Source organism: Neofelis nebulosa, chromosome X, assembly GCF_028018385.1.
Source record: "Neofelis nebulosa isolate mNeoNeb1 chromosome X, mNeoNeb1.pri, whole genome shotgun sequence".
In the NCBI taxonomy this organism is placed as follows: Eukaryota; Metazoa; Chordata; class Mammalia; order Carnivora; family Felidae; genus Neofelis; species Neofelis nebulosa.
The window spans coordinates 10,818,642-10,827,241 of NC_080800.1; the positions used below are offsets into that span (position 1 = coordinate 10,818,642).

General features: G+C 44.2%; 1 long non-coding RNA gene across 1 annotated transcript; it reads right to left on the reverse strand.

Moving 5' to 3' along the window:
• Positions 1-3,949: 3,949 nt before the first annotated feature.
• Positions 3,950-8,278, reverse strand: LOC131502493 (uncharacterized). The gene is made up of 3 exons (XR_009257067.1): positions 7,856-8,278; positions 6,562-6,659; positions 3,950-5,272 (listed from the first exon to the last, which is right to left on the reverse strand). It is a non-coding gene; the product is annotated as an uncharacterized LOC131502493 (long non-coding RNA).
• Positions 8,279-8,600: the final 322 nt, after the last annotated feature.

The following is an 8,600-nucleotide window of genomic DNA, read 5'->3' on the forward strand; positions in this document are numbered from 1 at the left end:
GTTGGAAGGAAATTTCATTTTTTCTGCATTTCTTTTGCCTTTGTTCTCCACATCAAGTTTCCCCAGGAGCATTGCCTCGTGGCGGCTCCAGGCCCCCCTGAGGGCCCCTGCTACACTTTCCGATCTCGTTCAGCTTTGCCCCCCCCCCCCCCCCCGCCCGCCATGGACCGTCCCCCCCCTCCCCCCGCGACAAAAATGCAAATGACCAGGGCGGCTGTCCTTCCTTGGAAATGCAGCGCCCTCTGAACTCCACACTCACCTCGCCTCTTGTTTTAGAGCCAGAGGGATCTCGGCTTCTGTTTGGCCCAGCCCATGCTCGTGTTCTCCGGATCCAATTCCGCGTCCTGGCGGGCACCTCGCTCCCTCGATAATGGACGTCTTCTTCCATCCACACGTTTTCCTTCCCCAGCCCCTTCCCCATTAGCATCGGCCTTGCTCAGGCGCTCCAATCCTTACAGTCGTTTTGGTTGATTTTTCACCTCTCTGTCCTTACTGTTCTTTCTCCTTCTCTTTTTGGTCCTGCTTCTGTAAAAAGTGGGCCACGTAGATTTCCTTGCCTTCCTTCCACCGAACCCCTTGCTGTTTCTCTGCCAGCAGTCCGTTACCCCCCCCCCCCCCCCCCCCCCCCCCCCGGGCTCTCTGCTGACTTCTCCCTATCTGCTACCTACCGTTATTTGGCCCCTGCAGTATCCGATACTATGGCCCATGTCCTTTCTCTCTCTCTTTTTTTACAGTTGCCACACTCTCCCTCCCCAAACTGCAGAGTAATACACGGTTAGTGCACAGAGCAAAACACAAGAAGAAATCCACAAATCTCGGAAGACACATGCGCTTAAGCACGAAGGAAAACACCAAGAATCCCTCCCAACACCATTCCTTTAAAAGAACCGCTCTTTATAATTAGTGTATCTCCTCCCACTTTTGTTTTACGCTAATAATTTTAAACACACACACACACACACACACACACACACTCTTTTTCTTATATATGCGCTCAGAAAGAGAGACGGCTCTGTGATGGAGTTGACGGAGGAGGGTGCTTATGAAGAGATGACCTTGGTTGGCACCAACACCCAGGAAAGGGAAAGGGAGTAGGATTGGGTAGAACAGGGTTTCTCAGCTGGAGTACACTGACGTTCTGGACCAGGCGATACTGGACCCCACAGGCATCTCGGGAGCTAGAATGGCCCTTCAAAACGTAGCATACTACATGGGAATAAACACTGCTTCAGTGAAATGAAACGAAGTGGGACAATAATTGTGGTTATTTGGATATTTGCAAGCTTAAATACTGTAACGGAAGGGTTCATTACGCATTTTCTTGAGATGTGGGAAACTCCAAAAAGATGAACCCATATTTACATCTTTGTATTTAACTATGAGTACTTTTTTGAGAAGTCACAAGAGTCAGTATCAGCTGATAATACAGTACTGAGCTAATCTTTTTAACAGTGTTTTGAATCTTCGGTAGATGAGATTCTTGAATAGTAATGTATAAAGAGGTTTGACAAAGTTTTGCTTAAATAGATAGGATTATAAAAAGCACTATGTTCTGTCTGTGCAGAGCTCTGCAAAAACAGTACCCACCTTCATCCAGCAGAGGGCACAGCTGGGTAGAGTTGGTGATGGAGATACTTTAGAAAGTGACCGGGGAAGTGCGGGAATCTCACCCCCAGACACTATGGTGACATATGTCATCGCATGTACCTGAGTGGAGCTGTACATCTAAGGTTCAACAAGGTGTTGTCTGTAGACTGCATCCCCAACTCTATTCTTCTCCGTTTTAAAAAAATAATCTTCAACAAGCTCGGGGTTAGGTGAGTCTCTAAGTAATTCTGTTAATTTCAGGTGGCTAAAATCCTTTGAGCCCCCCAAGGTGTAAGGGTTTTTTTTAGAGCATAATTCCACGTATGGCATGTTTTCAGTTCTCACGAGATGTCATGACACGGAGGTAAAGGACACCCGCCTATACTGTGCAGTATTCGCCTTATAGGTTATGGGGGAAAAAAAAATCAGGTTAATAGCGCCCCACCCCCAATATTTTCAGATTTTGCTTGGCATGGATACCGTACACCAGGAGCTCGTGTGCCGGTATGGGCACATCGGCTCTAGGGGACGGAAGACCTGGCTTTGTCCCTTGCTGCTTGTGTGGCCTGGGTCAAGTGACTAGTCCCCAGAGCCTATCTTCATCTGTTCGTAAGGAACAATAATGCCCGCTGGGCCCTTTTCACAGATGGGTGATGGGTGCTCAGGTGTAAGAGCCGCGGACACGCGCTCCTCGCGAGCACGGGGTCATCTTTGCCACAATACAAGAGACACCGGCACCACAGCCGCCGTCACCAAATGTCCACCAGATGGCAGCAAAAGGCTCCTGCTTTCTCTGAGAAGAACAGATTTCTGGGTTCTGGGCCAATTAAAACAATTTTTTTTAATATGTTTATTTGTGAGAGGGAAAGGGTGAGCAGGGGAGAGGTAGGGAGAGGGGGAACAGAGAATCTGAAGCTGTCAGCAGTAAGCCCCAATGTCAGCAGCGAGACCAATGCGGGGCTCAAACTCACAAACCCTGAGATAACGACCTGAGCTGAAGTCGGGGGCTCCACCCACCGAGCCCCCCAGGGGCCCTGCGTTCTTGGGCAGTTTGGAGCGGTGGGCTGAAGCGGGCTCCAAGTGGGGGGCTAGGTTGAGGCTAATCTGGGGGAGGAAGGTCTTGGTAAGCGGTAAGACCACCTGTAAAGCAAGTCACGGTTCAGATACAGGTCTTACTTTAGATAGATTTCGAATCCCATTTTGGGGAATTTATCCTCTGATAGTAATTCAGAACTGTAAAAGAACACAATAGCTATCTACGTCTACCTATATAGATATAGATGTTTATTACAGCATTGTGTTAAAAAACAAAATTCAACCGAGTGAATTTAAAGACGTGGGGGCGCCTGGCTGGCTCAGTCAGTAGAGCATCAGGATCTCGAAATTCAAGCCCCGAGTTGGATGTAGGATTTATATTAAAAAAAAAAAAAAAGATATAATTGGCTTTATTAAGTGATTCCCGAAGGGAGCAGTATCCCAGCTAACAAGTACCTAGAGAGATACCCCAGGAGGTATACGGAATGGGAGGTTTTTACAGGAAGGGTGGGGGGGGGGGGGCTAAAGTGATTAGCAAAAGAAAAGCAAGGATTGTTACTTCTTGTTTCGGTGGGGGAAGGGAATAGGAGTGTTTTTATCATGCAGATGACCCCACCAGTGCCAATCAGGACAAGTCAATCTGACTCCAAGCGTCGCATTGCCACAGAGGATGAAACTAAGTGAGACTGGGTTTGCTGTTGTTGGGGGGTGGGGTGGGGTGGGGGCAAGTGGCTCCATTTTGGCCTTCTTGTTTCTTTCTTTTTTTGGTAAAGCACTCATCATTGAAGTATTTTTATTTTAGGCCCAAAGAGCCAGCATTAAGGTAGCTATCTTGGGTATCTGCAATTGCGGTAGGTATTCTGGATGACCCGTTCAAGGAAGGTCACTTAATCTAGCTTGCTGAAGCCTGTACCTTCGGGTGCTGACACACTGGCGGCGCGTATTGGGGCCGTGTTTCGGGATCAGACCCGGGGCGGGGTGGGGGTGGGGTTTGAGCAGAAGCGGCAAGAACGAGAACCCTGGCCCAATTTCCTCGGAGGGCTCCAGTAGATCTCCTGGTGTTGCATCTTGCTGTCTCGGTTGCAACAAGGCAAAAGGAAAGAGCTTTCTTTCTTTTCTTTCCTTTCTTTTCTTTTCTTCCTTCCTTCCTTCCTTCCTTCCTTCCTTCCTTCCTTCCTTCCTTCCCTCCCTCCCTGCCCTTCCTTTCTTTCCTTCCTTCCTTCCCTCCCTCCCTCCCTCCTTTCCTTCCTTCCTTCCTTCCTTCCTTCCTTCCTTCCTTCCTTCCTTTATTGCTTATGGATAATTAGTAAAATTGGAAGCCATTTAGAATCATGGAATATGGCATGCCACCTGCCATGGCAGCCATCAAAATGAAAATTAGGAATATTACCTAGGTGCATGGGAAGTAAGTCTGATGAATGATAAGTAAAGTTAAAGCCGAATGAATTATGTTAATAACTAGGTCAACAGAGCATAGGTGGCTGGGAAAAAACTGTCTCTGTGTGTGTGTCTCTCTCCTTCGGGAATCATATTATCACTGTTATAGTGATATTCGCAGAACATGACACTTCTAAAGAGATTTTCATGCTTTGTTTGAAAGACGAGAATGCCTAATGTATCCAGCAGGTTAGGGAAGACCTGGCCTATTTAAATGACTTCGGGATCCGCTTTTCTTTTTTCTGTTACAGGTTTTTTTTTTTTTTTTTTTTAACTGCTTAAAAAGTAAAAGATCTTTTTTCCCCTCCCTGAACTTTACGCATTTAAACACAAAAACAGTAGCAAAACTATTTTGTCTAGAAATCTTTCTAAAATGTATCACATACTTCCTGCCTTCTCCAACAGTTTGCTGAGCATATCTTGTTCCAGTCTTTTTATCTCAGGCTTCCGGGTGGATGTCAATTTCTCTCCCACGCCGGAATCCAATGGTCAAGTATGGGGTGTTTGCCTCTCTGTGGCATGATCCCATCTCTGAGTTTTGATTCCTTGATTCCTGTTTTTATAGGTTTTCTTTTCTTTTCTTTTGTTCTTTGGTCTTTTTCTCTCTTGCAGTCTATCAGATGTCATTTTCATAGCTGCCAGTGTCCCAGCCTTTGGCAACTCTCCTTTCCTAACCTCCCAACACACGTGCTGTTTAAAGTGCTTTGCTAGAAAATCACACAATAGAGCTTACTAGAACTATGTGCAGAGAACTCCAAAGGGCTTTCCTCTTTATGAAGTGTTTGGACAGTGGAGACTTGGCCATTATCTATTTTAGTTGCTCGGAGGTATTTTGGCTTATTTCTTCACTCTTGGCTGTTTCCTGGCTACGATGAGGTCTCCAGGAAATGACCTATGCACCAGGGACATGCCGCAGCAGGGAAAATAAAACACTGGCTCTCAAAAAAAAAAAAAAAAAAAAAAGCCAAAAAACAAAAAAGTGGCTCTTTGAAACAAAGCATCGCAGTAGTAGATCCTGTCAACGCCAAGAAATCAATGGAAACTGAGAGCAGAGCCAAGCAGTCAATAGCCATCAAAAATCCCATGCTTGCACCATACTTCTTCTGGGTCACTCCGTCCTTCCACCCGCAGACTTCATCAGTACTAGAAAGATGATTAGAAGGTCCATACTGTTTATTGCTTACCGTGTTCACCTTCAGTTTACAAAGGAGCACTGGAATGAGAAAAAGCAGAAGTTACACAAAATAGAGAATGATAATTTAAAAAAAATTTTTTTTTTAACGTTTATTTATTTTTGAGACAGAGACAGAGCACGAATGGGGGAGGGTCAGAGAGAGAGGGAGACCCAGAATCTGAAACAGGCTCCAGGCTCTGCGCCATCAGCACAGAGCCTGACTCGGGGCTTGAACTCACCAACCGCGAGATCATGACCTGAGCCGAAGTCGGATGCTTAGCCGACTGAGCCACCCAGGCGCCCCTAGAGAATAATAATTTATGTGATTGAAGGATCTTTCCCCTAGACACCCAATAAATAGCACACATTTTGGACATAAAAGGCATATATATATATATATGTATATATATATATATATATATATATGTATATATATATATATATATATATATTTACTTTTGTATTTTGAGAGAGAGAGAGCATGAGCATGAGCAGGAAGGGGAGGGGCAGACAGAGGGAGAGAGACAATCCCAAGCAGACTCTGTGCCATCAGTGCAGAGCCCGATGCAGGGCTTGAACTTACGAACTGTGAGATTGTGACCTGAGCCGAAACCAAGAGTCGGATGCTTAACCAACTGAGCCACCTAGGTGCTCCTCCAGGGCATATTTTTAACATATAAAGCAGGTTGCCAGATGCCATGAAGACTCAAAAAGAGTAGGCATTGATGCTCCCTATGCTTTGTTTGTTTGCAAAGAGTTAACTGTAGGAGTGGACCATGTGTGCAATTAAAATCAAAATGTCATTAAATGACACATAGCTCTCTGGGAATATATGCGTTATATGAATTTAGATATTTCTGCTATCCAGGGTCAGTGTAGACTACATCTACAGTGTAGACTCATCTTTTGAAGAGAGTTTCTGCCATCATTTATTGAATTCCACCCTGCTCTTAGAAGTATTTATGCACTCCCGGGGCCTGGGAAAACTCGTGACCCTTCCAAGCCTTCTCTTCCACAAAATACCCAACAAAATTGGCAATAACCGCAAAACAAAATAAGCAAACCCATTCCCTAATCTTCAGAGTAGGGGTTGAAAGATAACTTGTAATTGAACGTAATTTTTGGTTTCTTTTGCTTAATTCTGACGAATCTCATGAATCCCATGGATCAATGTGTAAGGAGTGACTTACACTTAGATCAGGGAGTGAGAAGTGACCCTCTCCTAAGAATCAATGCAAATTGCTGGGCAAAGTTTTGTTCAATGTCATTACAAATGATCATCAGTACTAGAGAAATGATTAGAAGGTCCACGCTGTTTTATTGCTTACCATGTGCAGGTGTAGACTGTCTAAGGAATGAAAGGGAGGATACTCGGTGTGAATAGCAGTGTTGTGTCTACATTGGGTAAGATTTGCTGGTCATTGTCCTAGAAAGCAAGTTGGGAAAATGGTCATCTTTTCCATAGTTTGAAGGTGAGATTATAAAAATCTACAGTGTCCTGCTGTTCTCTGAATAAATCCCATATTAGAAATGCATTTGTTGCATTTGAGCCCGTGAATTCTGGATTGTTCATGGTGGTAGGGACAAGATTAACGTGTAGAAAAATCACCTAATCAAAAATACTGGAATAATCCAAAAGAGAGGGTTTAGAGCCCTGAAACCACTCCAAACCACATTGTACCCAATAATGAAAAAAATTTCTTCCATTACAGTTTTACAGTGTTGTGAACAACTATGAAATAACTAATAGCATTTCCAACTTTTTTGTTCATTTTCTCCTGGAAACGATGATGGGAAACAAGATGGCCAAAAAGTTAGGAACTAGGGAATGCTTTCCATTCTGGCTGGAGAATGCAATGAACCTCTACAAATCTGACAATCAATGAATGTTGATAATAATATATGTACTCAATTTATTAGGTAACCGTTTGGTTTTCTATTAGGTTAAACAAATGCAATCAATTTACATAATTCATAAGACCCATAGAAATAACGTACTAGTTGAATAATTTATAGCAGTGGTTCTTAGTTTTGGATTCATACTAGCAGCACTTGGAGAGCTTTTAAAAAACTCTAAACCCAGGCCACATCTTGGACCAATTAAATTAGAATCTCTTGTGGCTGGGACTCAGCTATCAGTACTTTTTCAGCTCAGTACGTGATTACGTAATTTGGGAAACACTGCTTTACAGAATATCTCTGTTTACTCTTAGGTAAGCTTAAGTACGTTAGGGACTCTTTCTTTACCCATCTTTACCCGTCTCTTATTAGCCTTTAAGGACTGTTTCTGTTTCTTTTGCTTTAAACAAATCAGTCCAAAAGAATAAGGGTATTTGTTCTCATTTCTTCTTCCTGTCTTTTTCTCTGCTCTTGGTTTTTCTGATGGTCACCGCTTGGGCATTGCTTTTGACATCTAATGGGTCGATGTCAACAGTGTTGTTAAACATTCTACAGTGCACGTGACAGCCTTCAGTAGTATCTGGCCTGATCCACAGAGTGAGGCTCTGGGGTCTGACTGCCTGTATTCGAATTCTCGTTCCTCCCCTTCCTAGCTGTGAAACCTTTAGCCCTTACTGTTCCTGCCTGAATCCACCTGAAAACGTAAATATGATTAACACTCACCTTGGAGCTGATACGAGCTTTAAATGGGCTAATAATGCAAGGAGAGCACGAACACAGTGTCCAGTAGCCAATTGCCACTGAAATACGTCTCTTTCTGTGTTGAGCCATTCATGCCTTCTTGTCAGGGTCCTTGACGTCATTTGCTTGACCCTGCTCTTGACGGTCTCGGCATTATTATTTCATAATTTGGTGGCAGGAGGGGAAAAGGGTTTGCAGGGTGGAGTTGTCTTCGAGCAGGCACCTGCTTTGGGCTCCAAGTGGACACGTTACTACTACCTTGACACTTGTGTTGGGTAGAATGTCCAAATAAATAAGCTTGTATTGTGTCCAAAAAAGAGAAAAAAAGTCAAAGGTATTCTTGTAAGTGCTGATTCTAAGAGGGCTAAAGCCAGGGAACACAGTTTAGTAATAAACTTTATAGTTATTATTGTTTAAAAATTTTTTAATGTTTATTCATTTTTGAGAGAGAGAGAGAGAGAGAGAGAGAGAGAGAGAGAGAGACAGAGTGGGGGAGGGGCACAGAGAGAGAGAGAGAGGGCGACACAGAATCCGAAGCAGGCTCCAGGCTCCAAGCTGTCAGCACAGAACCCGACGCGGGGCTCGAACTCACGAACCGCAAGATCATGACCTGAGCCGAAGTCAGATGCCCAGTCGACTGAGCCACCCAGGCGCTCCTAGTTACTATTAATAAGAGGCAGATAGCTACAGGAGTCAAACTCAGCAAAGAGCTCTGTGCAGTAAATAG